The 18817-nt window shown below is 43.8% G+C and overlaps 1 protein-coding gene across 1 annotated transcript in view; it reads right to left on the bottom strand.

Moving 5' to 3' along the window:
• LOC106746238 (insulin receptor-like) overlaps positions 1–18817 on the bottom strand; it is a 63181-nt gene that overhangs the window by 34123 nt on the left and 10241 nt on the right. Inside the window, exon 3 of the mRNA XM_014622590.1 lies at positions 15152–15293. The gene's annotated coding sequence lies outside the window, so the exon portion shown is untranslated. The remainder of the gene's footprint in view (positions 1–15151; positions 15294–18817) is intronic.

The following is an 18817-nucleotide window of genomic DNA, read 5'->3' on the forward strand; positions in this document are numbered from 1 at the left end:
GAAGAAACAACGAAATCAATTATTTGCTATGCACACAAACGAAAAGACACGCACGCGATGATATGTACATACGTTCCGGTCAAACGCTTTGCAAAAAAATTCCCCTCTTTCGTGTGAATTTATTCGGCGGAGGAGATGAGGTATACGAGAGTGGGGCTTTTTTTTTATCCGCGCACATATGCATATTATTAAACGCAAAATTTAAAAATGAACAGTATGGAATGCGAGCCGCGGCGGGAGCACGCGCGGGTTAGCGGGCTTTTAACGGCGGATTGTAATATTTTTTGCAGAATTACATAAAACATTCAGCGCGATGGTTAATGGATATCGCATTAATTTGTCAAGCTGTTTGCGAGTTATCAGAGCGTACGAAACTATGCCGTTTTCCGCGCCAAATCGGCTTTCCCCGCTTTCTACGGATTACTTCCAAACGCGTTCGCAGATACAGTTTACATTTCATTGCGCGTTACGACACTCGCTCGGCTGCACGCAATTCCCGAGGATTTATCTGCAGCCGACGCTCTCTTGAATGTCATCGGCAAACACGAGAAATCGCGATCGAAACGTGTATGTGTGCGCGCGCGGCTAAGCGCGAAAAGTACGTGTAATTAACGCGCGAGCGAGTTCGTCCCTGTTCCAACACCCTATTCAAAATCAAACTACTCGAAATAAAACGACGAGCGAGCGGGTTTCGCTGTTTCAACCGGCGACGACTCCCTTCCACTCGTCCCCGGGCACAAAGTCGCGGGAAGCCGTTGGGCGAAAACACATTAACAATTAACTTGTACAAATAGACTGCGCACAAACATATATTTTCCAGCTCGTGCGCGATTTAATCAGTAATCGTTTGTTCCAATTTCCTCCTGAAAAATCCCGACCACGTGCGCAATGTCCGGCCGTGTTTCGTGCGTCAGGACGGAAGACCAACACAATCTGATTTTATATTTCAATATTTCGCTTGCTACCACGAGAAATATCGCGCGGCACTTCTGCGTGTTATTCGCGTTTTATTCGACGGGATTATTGGCCGCACTTTATCGATAAAAATAATTAATTGCGCCGGCCGTTGCGCGCCCTAGCGCCGCGGGGATCAAATCAAAGGGATCAAACGCGCTCGTTGAGAGCGAGAGCTGAAAATGTCGCGAAAAATCATCGGCGGTTAGCAATGCAATCGGTTACCGTTGCGAATAATTCAGGTGCGCCAGCGATCGCAATAATGAACTCGTGAAATTCGACGTTCCACTAGAGGATTACACACGCCGGGGCGCTTTCGCCGGCAAACGTGCGACGAAATCGATACGCGTGTTTAAAGCGACGTTGTACAGCTTATTAAAGTGCGCCGCCGACGCCATGCGTGTGTGTTTATCTATTATAATTACCGACGAATTAAATGTTCTTTTTTTCTCGCGCCAACATCGACTCGGCCGGCGAATTAATTTTCACGGTGTTCCACGATTAACACCCGGACGCAATATCGGTTACGCGCTCGCCTCCTCCTCTCCTACCGGAGAGAGCTGCGTTATCCCGTATTATAGTTCGCTTCCTTCTCCTCGACCACAACCCGAGTAGAAATTGAATTTAGTAATTGTCTAGTCATGACATAGAAAAGTTGGATTTTACATCGCTACTAGCTAGTAAAATACTAGCTAGCCATTAGCTGGGAATGTAACGCTCACTACTAATGACTGTACTAGAAAACTTAGCTAATAGCTGGACAAAAAATAGTACAGTCATGAGATGAAAAATTTCAGGTAGCCACTAGCCAGAAATGTAACGTTCATTTCTCCTAGTGGGTGTAATAGAAAAGTTAACTAGTAGTTAGAGATATAATAAAATGAAGAAATTTATTTTTCTTTTCGTCATTTATTTTTCTATCACGTTACTGTGCGTAATTTTTTTCATCTATTCACTGTCTATGTAATTAAGTATACTTACTAGGCAATCCCGATACTCAATTTCTATTCAAGATATATTGATGGTTTTCCATGTCGTTACTGTGTAATCTTTTTTCATCTAGACACTAATGTAATTGGTGTAGCTATTAGACAGTCCTGACATTCAATTACTATGTAGGATTTACAGCATATTACTACTAGATAGTGACTAGTCAGAGTTTGATATTGTAACATAACCATAATTTCGATGTGCTGACTAATTTAATCCTGCCAGTGGCGAGATAGTAGCTAGACTGTATATTTTAGAGAAAACAGCGCCATCTACCACCATATTTTCTATCTAATGACTAGACAATTAAAGACTGATCAGGAGTATTTAGCTAGTCCCGAGCTAGCGACTGGCTAGAAAACTTATCTATTCGTTACTCTCTAGCTACCAGTCTTGATCAGCTAGACACATTTCTGCTCGGGAACGTCGCAAATGTAGCGAAACCGATAGTCCAGGACTCGCGCGTCCTCCTTCCACCTCGCCTATACGGAATGATTGTCGAACGAGAGCGTTCAGATGTTTATCCAGCCACTCACGTGATACACCGCGTGCCGACGCTATTCTCCATTTCGTTACCATCTGTGGGGCGACGGATCTCATTCAGCTAATATCAAAGGTGGAATGTCAACAAAATACCGAGGGATACTCGGTGCGAGGAAGTATCGATACTTGAATAACAGCGAAGTATCATAAGCGTCTCTCTCTCGTTCACTCACTCACCAGTCGAGGTGCTCACGTGCCTCTAAGTAGATCCTTCTATCGCGGCCTGAAAATAGTTGGCCCCTCGAGACGGAACTGGCGACGAAGGGAGGGGAAGAAACAAGAATCTGTTTACCACGCGATGGCACACGGCGAAACGCCTGACGACACGCACAACACACGCACGCACGCCGTGAAACACGCGCGCGATCCAGCTCTCCCCCCACCATCGGTTTCGCGCATGTAGCCTCTTCCGGTGTGGCTAATGAATACACGCGATAACGAATGTATTAAACGACGTAGTGCTACTCCCGTCAATAATGACATCAGTTTAGCGCTCGCGGTGGCTTTCCATTGTTGCCGCTCGACAGCCAGCCGCCAGTCCAATATCACTCGAGCGACGACGCCCTCGAGAAAGAACGTCAACAGCTGACTCAGAGAAGAAAGAGAGATAAATAGGCGGGGAGAGAAGCTTCGGGGGCCGCGAGGAGTGCGCGCAACCATAATTAAGCGGACCATAATTAGACGGATGTGACGTAAGTGAGACGACGGGCCGATTAAGGGGGGGGGCCGAAGCCTTCGATCGCGTGGTTCTCTATGCACAAACAGCGCGAGCAACGCGCGGTTGCGTCAGCCCGCGCGCGCGCGCTCGCTAGGCCACGCGGACGCGACGCGCGCGTGATACCGCATGATACGATACGTTGGTACACGCAACCCACCGCGTCGTAAGGTCCGGCCGGCCGTTCGAAAAATCGTCCGTGTCGTAAACGATCGTTTTTACGCGCGCTCTCGGCCGCACGGCCGCAGAGATAAAAATACCGCAACGCGTGCGGAGCGCACCGACCGCCCGCGTCGCGCACGTCGCCGATTAAGGAGGTTGTAAGGTGAAATATGTTTAATAAGAATCCGATGAAACTTGCTGTGCGTTTACGTGAAAATAGTATCTGATTGCTCGTATAATTGGAAAAAGACTGACCATTCGAAAACTGAGATATTTGCGGCTGAAGTTGACACTTTTCATTTCACTCTTGACATGTGTTCCATTAGAGAGATTGGCGTGATGTTTTTCATTTCTATATTTAATCTGTTTTAAATTAAAAATAAGATTTTGGTGAAAAACTGTTATGATATTAAAGACTTGTATGCAAATTATGCACAAATTTTAGTATTATTGATCATTTTTTGTTATGAAAATACAGCGGTGTAATGTTCATAACTTGTAGTAATACTCGAAATATATATATGTGTATATTTTAACACTTATATATTTCCTTCTATTCCCGGGAAAAACGGGAATTTCACTTTTATATGCCTATATATATATATAACTCTATATATGTCTCACATCTAAAAAAATGCTGTTATACGAATGTAATTAAAGTAATTGTTTATGTTCATAATTGCCCATAATTCATATGTAAAAATCTATATAATTATAAATAATTTTATATGATTATATATATACATTTTTCACCGTGGTATCTGCGTATCTCAGATCTTAGATCTGTACCTAGATCTAGTATCTTAGGTCAACTAATGCATAAATACAGCATTAATAAGAAAAATTAAAAATTATACTTTCATATTTGTATAATATTGTTGTTTAACTTCATTTTAAATTAACATTTATTATTTAGATAGTGAAATAAATATATGAGAACGTGCTCGATAAATACTAAATTTATGGCCGCCTTAATGAGCTAATGAAAATACGATACAATCTTACAACCTCCACATGAAGAAAAGATTCTGTACTTGTGTTAAGATCGGTTCTTGTCAAAATTTTGCGTTCAGTTTTTAATATACCCGTGTATTAATTTAACATATGGTGTTTATTTCAATATTTTGTATCGTGTTGATATTCAACATGTATAAGTGTTAAAATGACATATTTCATATACTTCAGAGTATCGATTAACATATTATATAATTTTGTGTTAACTTTTGACATAATATTTTTGTTACTTTTCAACATATACACTCGAATTTTTTGTGCTGAATTAACAGAAAAATTTCAACGGCCCGTTCGGGACATGCGAAATGTGTGAAATTTAACACAACATTTTTTACCGTGTCCTTAATCCGCGCTCGAGCGGAAAATGATCGCCGTTCTTCGCGCCGTTTCGCGAGTCCTCGTGTGCGCGCCGCCACCGATGGCCCGAGCAGGTGTGCGTCTCTGACGTGTCTCCAAGTCGCGGCTGTTCACTGTGTACATTCATATAAGATTATATCGTGCAATTTTCGTACACGAGAGGCGGGAAGATGTCCACTAAACCGCCATGTTTTTCCTCTCCTCCCTCCGCGGCGAAATCGCCGGAATGTCCGCGCGTTTCGCCGACAAGTTCGATGAATCGACGCAAATTAAATTAATTGAAAGATCAATTTACAAATTCCATTCGCGGGGCGCGGAGAACGGCAGCGATGTGATTTTTCGCCGAGGCTCGACCGACCGGCCGATCGACGCGCGCGACGATATGTAATTTTTCGCTCTCGCCCACCAAACGGGCGATATTTCAATCGTAACGACGTTGTATAATTGCCGAGCGATTCGATTATTCGGCTAATTAAGTGGCGCGCTCGTGATTACAGTTATTACGACCGATAATCCGACCGCGTACGTAGGTGACTCTCTCTTTTCTCGATGCGACGACGTCGGGTATCTTGTAGGTAGTGCGATAATGCGAGTTTATTGCAGCGCGACCGCGTGTACGCCTCGAGTTGCACGAACAATAAGATAGAGCTAGCGACATGCTGTACGTTATTGTAAAATATGATTAAACTTGGATCAGGTTCAAACTGTCAGAGCGGCTGTGCTTCTTCACGGCGGTGAAGATATTAATCGGCGCGATCGGATGCACGGGAGTGTCCACACATCCTTAAAAATAAACCCGGCTGCGAGCGAAAACGAACGGTTTCTACGCGAGAACAGCGCTGATCGTAAATCAAATATCGAGTTATTCGCGGCCCGATGCTCCTCGACTTTCCAGCCATCACAACGACGACGACGGAGCGAAGCTCAACGCGGTTCTCAGACAAAGTGTCTCCCCTTTTTTATCGGAGGCCGCATTCATATTTATAAATTCAATCTCAGATAACCGCGCGAGGAGGAGAACTAATTTAATTCGTAAATTTGCTTTCATTAGCCGGAGCTTGATTGCGGCAGGATGTTGAATTTGCTAACGAACTGCGCCGTCGTGCGAAAAGAGAGCGCTTTGTCTCTCTCTCGCTCTCTCTCTCCCTTTATTTTATTTCTTTTTTCATCGAGCAAATTTGCAATATCGATTCTAATACACACTCGTATTCGCTGAGGACGCTTCTCCTCAGTCGTGGTGTTTGCCGTTATAACTTTTTTTTTCCCCTCGGCGCGTGTGGGAGGAAGAGGTTCCCAGGCCACGTAGCGTTGAAATGTGTCACCGCGGCTGCTGAGCTTTTGCAATTTAAAAGTCTGGGTTTAATTTTAAACGTGTGCGTCAGACGACGGTATGGATTTAAAACGAGTTTAATTCGGGGCATTAATGTTTCACGTGTAATACATACACGCTCGGTGGGCGATCAAGACGGCGAGGTAAATTATTAATTATTATTCAGCCGCGTTCCTCCCCTGTTTTTGCTCGCGATCCCTGCGGCAAACGTTCCGAAAAATGTACCGAGAGACCGTCTCGCGATCCTAATATCTCCCGCTCCTTCGCGCTATCTCGCCGCGAAAACAAGCAGTTTATTTTGCGTCCCCTTAAAGTAACCGATACGAATCTTCCCGAGATTAATCATCAAAACTGACGTCGGCTCGTCGCTTTAAATTTAGAGGCAGATTTATGGGAGGAGGATCCGCGGAACCGTCTCAATCGCCGTACTATTTTCAGATCTACGGTAACATACAGAACACACGCAGCCACGGACGCGCACACAATAGAAAATAAAATAAAAATCAAACCGTGCGTTATGATCACAGGCGACGAGCCTGACGACGATTTATGTCTTTTTATACAATATTATCGCTCGTATATTCACGCGTCTCGCTCGAGCCCTTTCGCTGCATAATGTATATCGTTTACGGTATAAATTTTCCCTCAGAGAGAGCCTCCTGCTCTTCCTCCGGGGGGTAGACGTCGGGCGGGAACTCTTTTATCGCGAAACACAATAAATAATTCGAACGGAGTCGAGTTACAGTGACACGAGCGGGAGGATTTTTGCGGCAGCCGCAAGGATTATCTCGAGAATAATTCTCGCGATACCGCATCGGCGGACGAAAGCGAGAATGCCTCCGAAATTGTGCCGAGGCATTTGCGGGCGCGTTTCACCGGCCGTCAGGCCGACCATTCGCGGCTGTGCCAGGGACAAACGGCGACAGTAATAACCTTCCGTAAACAGGGCGCTATACGACGACAGAACGCGGCCGGACAGCAATTCGGCGCATTCGCGTCGTGAGAATCGGAACGATTAGAATTAGCTCAGCCGTCGAAAGATCGTGCCACATACATCGACACACGTCTCACAGACTATCACCGAACCGCGATGTGGTTTTCGAAAAGCGCCGTCGCCCCCCCGTTGATCGAATGACAGTCCGCGGGTGATATAAGCGTGATGGAGTGTTTTGCACGGCCGACGTTATTGTTAGCGGTGAGAGGCTCCTTCTCTAGAACTCTCGTTCGGGTCCGCCGCGTTAAGAAACGGTCGTTATGTAATAAACCGATTTTCCCAGCTAAAGCGTCGGGCAATTATCGCGGGGAAATCGTCTCACGTGGCGCGTGCAAAGTCGGGTAACCTCGAGGGAGAGGTAAATAGATTCGTCCACGGTCCCGACTTGATCGAATTCGCGACGTATTTGACGTTGCCGCGGCTCCTAGCACGCGTTTTACATCGATGAATAGTTGTCATGCCAACTCTATGCAAACAATCAAACCGCGTTGAAATTAGCCGATATATTCCGAATTCCCCGTCAAAAATTTCAAATTAGCCGGGGGGAATATTGAAAATCGAACGCGGCGATGATAATCGAACGGTCCCGGACTTCAAAAAATGCGCGAGAGCCCATTTTGGTCCTCGATAAAATCGCTCGGCGAATATCCGATGAGAGAGAGGGAGAGAGAGAGAGCCGGCGCAAAACTATGCAAGCGGCGTACAGTCAGCGTGTTTCCTTCCTTTTTTTCCCCCCGAACTGAAGCCCGGAAAAAGACGCGAGACATTCGTCGAGCGACTGCAGAAGCAACAAAAGAAGCGGGTCATTGTTGCGGTCGAAATGCGAGCGCGGTATTGCAGATAGCGAAGTAGGTGGATCATAAATTATTCGCGATAACGGGGGCGAAATGCGGCGTAAGGCCGTATCCACACCAGGTGCACCGAACGGAATCAAACGCCCGCGCAGCGAAACGAGTTCGAGAGAACCGTCCTGCAACGTGAATTTATTATCGTGCGCGCGCGTCGTCCGGAATAGCTGCAAGCGTACGAATGTCTGTGTGCCGTGTGTTGCCAGTTTCCACTTTTCCGTCGAATAACGCGAAACTGGACGCGCAGCGCGTGGGGTATCATTTTTCTCGCATTCATCATTTCGTCGACAACGAGAGCGTATAATTTTTTTTTCTCCTTTTTTAATACCCAATCCGACGCTTTCCAAACGACAGCCAAGTGGCTTTCTCGTTTCTCGAGTGTGAAAAAATTCCGGAACATTCCGCGGGAACTCGCTCGTCAATATCGTCATTTGCGGCAAACTGCTCCTTACGATTGCCATTTTATTCGTATTTCTGTTACTTGACAGATCTCCACGCATAGAAAATTTCTTGGAATCCAATTCGGATCCAATTCGATTCTCAAAAATAATTGTGGATCCTACACAGTAAAAAGAACCTTTTATACTCATGTTAAAATCGATCCTTGTTAAAACTTTTGTCAAATTTTTAATATATTTGTGTGTTAATTTAACATATTGTGTTTGTGTTATCTCAACATTTTGTGTGCATCAATATTCAACATATATAAATGTTAAAATAATACTTTTTATACTTCAATATCGATTAACACATTGCGGACCGCTAAGAAGTCTGTAAGACATACGCCTGGGACCGCACGTTTTTGGGCAAACTTGCACGTTACTAAAATCGTCATAACATTTTTATTGATGAAGCAATGTTTGTCAAACTTTCAGAAATTGTAAAATAGGATGCATTTTAGGTATTATTGAAAAAAATTATGTTTTTTAATAATTATCATAACTTTTTTTACTTGAAAATAAATTTTTACGAATTTTTTAAAAATTATAAATTAGGATGCATTTCAGGTATTATTAAAAAAATTGTTTTTAATAATCATCATAACATTTTTATTTAAAAATTAATTTTAAACCAAAATTCCTAGTACTTTCTTGACACATTGTTGACTGGCAATTTTACTTAGAATTTATCTCCTTACCTAGAATTTATATTTCATCGGCTATTATTTCGTAATTGGATGTGGAAGTAAAACAATATAAATAAACTTCAATAAATTTTATTTAATATTTAACTTTTAATATTTCTTTTTGGTATGATAAATGGTGTAGCAATCAGCTACGTGTAATGGTACACAACAGGTTTTGCAAATGTATCTTGTTTCGATCGCGCAAATGTATCTTGCATCGATCACGAGTTTACTCGTGGCCGGTCAGCAACGTTTGAGCAGGAAGACACGAGTTAACTCGTGACCGGTCAACAATGTGTTAACGTATTAATTTTATGTTAATTTCTGACATCATATTTCTATGTTTACAATATATTCACCATATGTTAAATTAACAAAAAAATTTGAGTGAACCGTTTAGGATATATGAAATGTGTTACGCGCGTATATTAAGTGCAATATAACACTAATAAATATAACCTCTCTTTATTAACCTCCTAATCTCTGATACTCGGTTAAACGACACTCGCCTCTGGCGACGACAGCCACACGTTGCAGCGTACAGCCAATCAGCATCGCGCAAAAGAGGTTTCATCCTATTTTTGGGACGAGAATGGGGATATCAATTGGTATCGCAGTGGAATAACCTATTTTAGAACTTTGGTCATTCCAATCGGAATCTAGTCTGTACATGGGATAATCTGGAAAATTTCCTACGCGGATCCCTTGCCCTATGACCCGCTAAAATATATACATCGCTCAAAATTAATTTCGCTTTACGGGATTTTCCGCACACCGATTCTTCGTCATCCGAGTTCGCCGAGCAATTTCGAGTACGCGAGTCCCGCCCGTTCCTCTTTGAAATGCCGGCATGTTGCGAATCGTGTTTGTTTATACTCGTTCATGTGCGCTTATGCGCGTTCATGCATACATCGAGCACACGTCGAGCGGTTCCGCAACGTTCGTAAATACATCGCACGATTCGGCGATTTACACAGCTCGCTCAGAGTAGCGGAATTTTTCTCTTTTTTTTTCCTGCGTTTTTTTTTAGCACAAACGAAACAATTAGGATAGAATTGTTAAACCGGCGATTTTTAATCGCCAACTTTTCAATTTTCCGATTTTCAATCGGCAAGAGCGAGGCCGATCGGCGTGTATTGACGCGATTGTACTCTCGTTGTGAGGGCGCCTTAAGAAAATTCCGTTGAATCAACCGCGATCTTATTATCGTCGCGCGGCAAACGATAAGACTGGGTCCGCTAATCGATACCGACGGACTAATTTATATCGGTATATTTCCGCGCGGAACGTCTTCATCGCTAGGTATATACTTTTAATAGATCTATTTCTCGTCGCGATCTCCTTCCGGGCGGTCTATTTCCGAATCGTCCGGACCAGTTAATCTTTACGCCAACTTCTATTCATTGCGCGCCGAGGAATTCCAAATGTTCATTCAGCGGCTCACTCGAGAGAGTCTTCGCGCGATGTCCCTCCCGACTGTTTTCCCATTTCCCTCGCATTTCCGGGTTTTACCGCTTTTCCAAGCTCGACGGCGCTCCGTAGCCCGTGTTTGTGCGCGCACACGAGGGTACGATATCGCACAAACTCCCTATTATTACCGCCTTCTCATGATCGCGCGACGCCTACAAGCCAATGATGTTCTCTCTCCATCTCTCTCTCTCTCTCTGGAACGTTTACCAAGCACAGAAACGCATCCATACACGGGACCACGTAAGCACTGTGCTGTCTCCTTATCTCGATTGCACAACGTCGATCGCATTCCGTTTCCCTTGTTTCGCAGCGACGAGCATTTTTCGCGCTTCCGATGCCTGCGTTCGTTCCTTGTCATGCTCATTTCTGCGATCAACAAGAATTTGCATTCGCACTCTACTGCGTACCAGCGATAAAGAAGAGGCTCGCGTTTTAACAAGTTTGCAGCTTTTTGTCCTTGACGTTGAGAACGCAAAGGGAACGCACGGTCGCTAAACATTGTCCCTTTGTCGGCAGCTCGTTAAACTTCCTTATTTAAATCCGTCCGTCCACGCACTCCCCCGAACCTTTCCCAACAAGCAGGCACAACGCATACCGGCGAACACCATTTATCACTGTAATTAAAACACCGCTAATTACCATGCATTAATCCATCTCGATTTAAATGAGATTGTAATGAATACTCGTTTATCCGCGCGTATAATGTGCCGCGTGTGAGCAGAAGCATATCGCAGGAGTCGCACGGCAACAGCAATGCGAAACCGGCAAATCGATCGGCACCTTCTCGGTCTACCGCGATCAGTGAATTTCTCTGCAATTCGCTTACGTGGAGTAACGCGAACGCTGCCCGTGGACAAACGACGCAAACACCTTGTCACCAAAATATTGCGTTGGAAGGGAAGTGATGTATCTTTAGTTCAAAATTGAAGCAAAATTCATATTCGAAACTACAATTAATAACGACCGTTATTTTCTATAATCTTTTGCCATTTTTGGGCAGCTGCATAATTTCTCGCTTATAGAACTCGGGCGTTTTCTTCTCAATGAAAAACTGCTGAAGGTGTTTTTTATAATCCTCCAAAAAAGTGAACGCCTTATCATTAAGGAAGTCGGGCTAGGACCGAAACAAGTAATAATCCGAAGGATCAACGTATGACGAATATGTTGGATGCGGTAGAACATTTCAGATGAATAGCGGTATTTTTATGAGGTCTGGCGTTATCTTAATGGAATAAAATACTCTTTCCACTCACCAGTTCTGGACGTTTTTCTGCAATGGCTTCCTTTAGTTTGTCCAATTGGGCACGATACTCGTCCAAATTAAGCCATACGCTTTTTGGAAGGAGCACATAGTACACAATACCCTTCCAGTCCCATAAAATACATAGCATGACCTTCTCTGGTCCAAGTTTTAGAGTTGTCAACAGCTATTCTGAATCCTGATAAGGTCCAAGTTTTAGAGTTGTCAACAGCTATTCTGAACACTTTTCCCACACACAGAAAAATATTACTTTCCCTGCGAAGAAAAGCAATTATTCGATTTGTTTTTCTAATCTTAAATAATGGTTATCTTGTACAAAGAATATTTCCTTGATAATAGTTTAAAATATACTTATCGCAAATGTTAGGAAAATTTATTATAATTTATCCAAAAGAATTTGTTCTCTTTTCAAGAATATTATAAACTTTATCGAAGAAAGTTAAATTCGTTTAGTTGGAATAAGTAAACCGAAATTTTAGTTCTAATGTTTTGTTAAATAAATTTTGGAATGATACTTATCATAAATACATCAAATTTATTTAAAATATATTCTCAATCCTAGCAAGTTTAGTACTTCCATCAAGAATATGATATTAAGACACTAAAACTAACACTTCAGTTTATCTTATCTCAATTAACCGAATTTAACTTTTCTTTGATAAAGTTCATAATATTTTTGAAAAGAACAAATTTTTCTTTTAAATAAATGATAATGAGTTTTTCCAACATATGTTTTGAACATATTTTAATACTATATCAAGAAAATATTCTTTGTTCAAAATAATTATTACTTAAAAGAAAAAAATTAAACTGAATAATTGCTTTTCTTCGAAGTACAAATAATATTTTTCTTTACAGAACCATTTTGCACACAGTGTTGTAGATAACTCATTCTTCATCGCTTATCACGATTCATTTAAAAAACGCGTCGTCTTCATTGAAATAACGAATCGCAGTTGAAAATGCGATCGATTAAATTTTTTTCAGACAAATCACGCGATACCCAGATGTCAAGGCGATTCACGTATCCAAGCTTATGCAAATGCTCGATGACAGTTGTATGTGATAAACAAAATATTTCTGCAACCTCGAGTACCGCTGATTATTCTCGACTAAAGTCTTGGTTTTGTCGTCATCAGCAACGGCCGGTCGTCTAAAGCATTTCTCTTCTTCGAATGTCGTGTATCACCAGCATGAAATTTCGCAAATCATCTCGGGCACTCAGTTGCATTCAGTAACGGCATCCTCTTCATACACGGCACATATTTTTTTTCATTTACGTCGCATTCTCCTTTTCGGAAATAAAAACAGTATCAACGAGCAAAAATACAGGTTATTTTGCTTCATTTTCCCTCGAGTCTCTGGTGAACACAAACCTTTCTATATATGATTTCCACGTACTAAATGACGCTTAAAAGTATTGGCTGTCACAATAGCATGCATTTATGCCACCTAAATTGAGGTTTCTTTCTAATAAAATGTACTAAAGCCATCTATTGGAAATATACGACACTACTTTCCTTCCAACCCAATATTTTCGTATCCGCATGACGTAATGACGCACGACAATGCCGCGAGATTGATACCACGCCGGTGGACTGTCGAACGCGATGGAGTTCGGAGTGTTTTAAACGCGAACGGAAGTCCGGGTTAATAAAAAAAATATTTTTTCCCTTCGTAGCGCGCGAGGAGCTAACTTTGCGGAGGTACACATCCGCGGAATTTTCCGATCGGAGGGATCCCGGGGTAAACAACGAGGTTTCTTTTTTTATTTCCGCGCAAATAACAGATAACGCGCGCATGTCGCAATCGCGTCGGCGGATATTTTCCATTTATGCGCCTTCAAACGCGCTAATTTGTTTTCTCGACGGGTAATTTAACGGTGGGTGCGACGTACGCGCCAACGAACGGGGCGCCGCCGGTCGGCGCGGAGAAAGGTCGAATACGCCCCGGATTGGGAAATAATTGGAAAATTACAGTGATTCGACATAAACACGCCTAATACAGAGACAAACAGGTAAACAGGTCACTCTGTCGTCGGTAATTCGACCTCTTAAGCGTATATACATCGAAGTATACACTGCGCATCGGAGGTGGTCATTATGACGCCATCTCGGTAGATCGAATTATGTATCATCAATTGCCCGGTTCTCCGTTTCATTGATACATCGGGTAGAGAAAACAGTATTTGCACACATCGTCCTTCTCGAGATCGACCTGACCGAAGTCGAAGGGAAGAAAGATCGGCCGCGATGGGAACGACAGTTTTCTCTTCCGCACAAAAGTATCCCGAAATATAAACATTTTTCTAGGCCGACGTAACCTCAATTGCGTGTATTTCGAGATCTTCGATACTTTCGCTCTTGCAACAAACTCACCGAGGAACGATTCACCAGGAATGCTGGTGGACTGAGAAATGCAAAATTAACAGAAAACTCGTTTTGAAAGCAAGGGAGAAAGAATAGAGAAGAGACAGCGCGTGTTTTTGCATAAAACCGCGGCGACTAGGGGAGCTCTTTTTTTACCGAAATTGTAGAAACTACGGGGGGGGGNATTGTGATATTTTTTATCGTGCCAGAGGAGAGCGTTCGCGCAAAGCAAATTGTTTGCTTTTAAAACAGAAATAGCTCGGCTTGCGGCATGTTTGTATACAAAACGCGATCATTCAACGATCCGTAATCGAATATCGGCCTCGACTATTCTGCGGCGTGGCTATTAGGGATACGTCATGCATGAAGTACACGTGTGGTGCAAGAAGTTGCGGAGCGAAGTCTCGTGCAGTCAAGGCGTGTTCAAACCGCCCGCAATTCGCCGGGAAGTCTCGGTCTCGTAGGAAGTATACACGGTGTTCCGCAATACATTCGGCAAATTTCGATGTAATAAAGATACCGTTGGACATAGAAAAGCTCGTCTGCATCTTCGCGATTTAATTAGCGCCGAGATGCTTCAACGATCACATCGAGATATTAAAATTCCGTCCGCCGAAGCTTCGTTCGCGTTTTCTTTTTTTAATTAATCGCCCGCAACTTTCCCAAACACCACCGGGGCAGCTTATCACACTCGTCGAAAGACGTTCGATTTAAAATTGTCCCAAGTATTCGTAAAGCAAGACTCGTCGGAGAAATAGTACGTGAAACATCGTGTACATGGTTGATTCGACAATACGTTTTCACGCGTTGCTGTGAACACAACGGCGACACCGATTTCATTTCCTTCGCCGGCACTCGCGTATCTTGTAAAAATAATGAGAACACTCTGTATAAACTGTCGTCTGGCCCTATCGATTAACAAGGGGGATAACCAAAGTACACGTCTTCAAAGGGCTGGCATGGTCCATTGGTCTCTTTCGCCGCAAAAGGGAGCTCGCGATGGTTCGTGAGTACTTACGTGGGTCGTCGATACAGCGCAGCGTTCCCGCTAAAAGTACTGCCGGCCAACGTCGATGGTGGTGCGTCGATAACACAATCACTGGTAGAGCACTGCCGCCAGCGTGTCCCACATTACTTGCCATGCCGATAGTCCGAAATCACTGCACAAACCAAAGGAGGCCGTGAGAGCGCGACTCGAACGGAATGGAACCGAACAGAAACTGACTGATCGAGCGACATTCGCAATATTCCGAGCGATTGTGATCTTACGTAATAGATGCGCTCACGCGATATTAATATTACTATTGAGCGAGTCGTGACGCGTCTTTAATTATTCGGGCGTGCGACGGAAGCGCGGCTTCTAGGAATGGAAATAAAGGATATTTGTTTACCGGTGGACTCAACAGGCTTAATAACAGGCCGCTTACGAAACACGCGAGGCGGCGCTTTTTCGTTTTCCGACACGTTCGATGTGCGACGTAGTATATACGACGGAGAGGCTTCTCTCTCCTCTACGCCTCCTCGTCGATCGAGCGTTTCTTAATTCCCTCTCTCGCCGAGGCAGTTATCAATGAGCGATATGCCGGCATTGAACGTGTTACGGTGTATGCGTAACACGTGAGAGAACCTTTTGACAGCGAACTACCAAACAAGTTTATTTTGCGATTGGTATCTTTGATGTTTGCCTCGCCAGATGCGGTCGAATAGTTTTTAAAATGATATTTTCTCGAGTACGTCGCTGTGCGCGCAAGATGGTTCGTTCGTTCATTGGCTCGTCCGCTCGTTGAAACCGGGCCGATATCTCGAGCCGACGGGCTAATTGGCACTAAATAAATTGATTATAGTTGAATGATATTGCAGTCCAGCGCGATATACGTAAACCGCGCGAACGGGCAGAATTTATTCGATAAAATCGCGCCTTTTTTCCCCACGTGCTAGACGAAAACTAGGTCAACTATCACATATTTAAAGAACCTAGATCTTATCTGGCAATATCGTTTGAGTTTTTTTTTCTCTCAGGCTGAAATTGATCCGGAGGATTTCCCGTACGCTCGTCGCTCAAATATAAACCCGATCATATTTCGCGGGTAATTGAATTCCGATGTTTCACGGAAAAGTCCGAATTTTCGAGAGAACGATTACACACGAAGTTACGTATCTCACTTTTATAACTTCGCCGGGACGAGACACGTGTAATTTTCCGGTTCGTCGTTATCCTTTCAACTTTCGATGGCGCGGTCTCCATTGAGTCCCGCAGAAATTGAATATTCTCACCGAGGCAAACTTTCGGATGCGTGCCGCTGTTATTGTCGAATAAATTCCCTACAAACGCACGATGCAAATGTAATATTCGCGGGCGCGCGCCGACAGTTTGTCCCGTTATAATATTATGGAGCGAAACGCCATTGAAACGAAAGCGAATTTTGCACGTGGCAAAGCGTAATATTCTCGCGCGCGGGTAAAGCAGCCACCATTGCGGAACGAATCTCGCTTAAATCGAATCGGATTTCGCGCGGCGCAAATTACGTATCTTGCGCTTTCATACAAGCCGGCTCGCGCGCTCTGTAATTACAAGCGATCGCGATCACGGTAACTAAGTCCGACGACGGATCGACTTCTCGCCGATAGGGATGGTGTAAGATGGTCGTTCGATATCGCGCGAAACTGGCTCGGGAAGGGAGACAAATCGCGCGCCTCGACGAAGGTTAAATTATAGAAGCACGACGACGACGAGAACGAAGGAGAAGTCTCCGTGTATGCGCGACCAAGCAACCGACCACGCGCCGTTCGTTCGTTTACTCCGTCCCACCTCCGAACAGGTTGTCGTGCACACACTTTCGCAATGGAATCCCAGTTATTTCAAAGGCACGCATACGCGCGCGCGACCCGTTCCCGTTGCCCGAGATCGGCGTGCGTGGCCGCGCGCTCGCTGTTGCGTTGCGTCGCGCCGCGCTACGCACTACTGGAGTAAAGTCGACGGCGACGGTCGCGTATACTCTCTCGAAACATCGGCACAAAGTTGTGTGCGTGCCTTCACCTTCCTTCCCCAGGTATTCGTATCCTTGCTTTCGATGCACGCGTTGAGACGCATCATAATGCGCGTACTTCCCTTCTCCATCTTCTTCTCTTTTATCTAAACGCGCGACACAGCAACGCACCCCAACAACGAGGTTCAAAGATTTTAATGCGCGTTAACGCGTCATTGAATTAAAATAAATAAAAGGAGTCGTGATAAAAGAGAAATTCGGCAAATTATTCGAGCCAGCCTCGGCGGCTTTGAGGGAGAGAAATATTCGCAGCTCCGATCCGCGGATTCGTGTTCCTGTTATTACAGGGTGCTACTCAAATCTGAAAAATATTTTCTGAAAATTCCCCCATTTTCCAGGCAATTTGATAAAAATTTCTAGTAATGTAAAAATGTTTTTATATGTATCTTGTCAATGGATATATGTTGTGCAAAGTTTTTAATATTTTTCACTCATAAAAATGTGTAAAAAAGCTAACTCTAAAATATAAATATTTTATATCGCATACAATTTGTAAATCTGATTTTTAAAGTTATACATACAAAAAATTATGTAACGCATAACTGGTATAAAATTCAACTTTTTATAAAAATAAACATCTTAATTAAACAAAATTGCACCTAATACGAAAGCGGTGTCTTCAATATCGGATTAGTCGTAAAATCAGTGTTTTGAACATTAATGTAATTAAATATTTAAATTGTATACGTAAATATAGAACGAATAAGAGAATCTATTACAAAGATAAAAGAAGTGATAATATTAATTAAATTCCCCGATTTCCAATAAAATTCCCTGATTTTTCCAGGTATAAACCAATTCTCAGAGAATTCCAGATTTACCAGGTTTTTTCTAGGCAGTAGAACCTGTATTATAACTGCGAAACGCTTGATATCCGGAAAAATCTCGCGACAGATAATTCCCGCGCATTCACGGGGTCCGTGTGGTCTAATGAGATTTTTATCGGGGAAAAATCATCCTCCAGTCGGTGGGTTATAAGCGTAAAAACTCTGTCTCCCTTCTCAGACAATCGTATCGCCACTGCAATCGTCGTCGCAACGCTTTGTCCGTATATTAAGCAAAAGCTGACAGCGCTTCCGATTTCGCGAGTGGAAATTCCTGTATCGCGTCCGGACAAAAGTTGGAGCTAAACAGCCGCATGCAACGCTAAACGCAGCTCACAGATGCGGCGCACGTACGCGAGTATCCGTATCGTTAGGATTCCGCATCGCGACGAGCGACACTTCCGGCGTCCCTCTCGTGCGCGCGGGTAAACTCCAACTTTGGAAATTCGTACCACTCCAAAGTACTACCCGCGATAGGTTATTTGTACCGCCGGCGTGTCCTGCGAGATAGAGATGGTTAGAGAAAGAGCGAGCGAACCCTGACGATATTTCGTGCCAACATAAGCATCTTCCGAGATTCGCCGTCGTGTAATATTGTTACGGAATCCTGTCGCGTCGCCGTGGTCCTATTTCGCGGCAGAAGCTATTTCCACGTCGGTACCACGCGCCCTGAGTGCAGCCACTTTCAAATATTCATCTCCTCGTGAGATATTGTTGCCGGCCAAGTGCGCGGGGCGTGGCGTGGGACGGAGAGAAACCTCTCGAAATTTAAAGCCACACGCGATCTAGACGAGTGATCGGGGGGGGGGGGGG

The sequence above is a fragment of the Dinoponera quadriceps genome, unplaced genomic scaffold (genome assembly GCF_001313825.1).
Source record: "Dinoponera quadriceps isolate SergipeBrazil2010 unplaced genomic scaffold, ASM131382v1 scaffold566, whole genome shotgun sequence".
In the NCBI taxonomy this organism is placed as follows: Eukaryota; Metazoa; Arthropoda; class Insecta; order Hymenoptera; family Formicidae; genus Dinoponera; species Dinoponera quadriceps.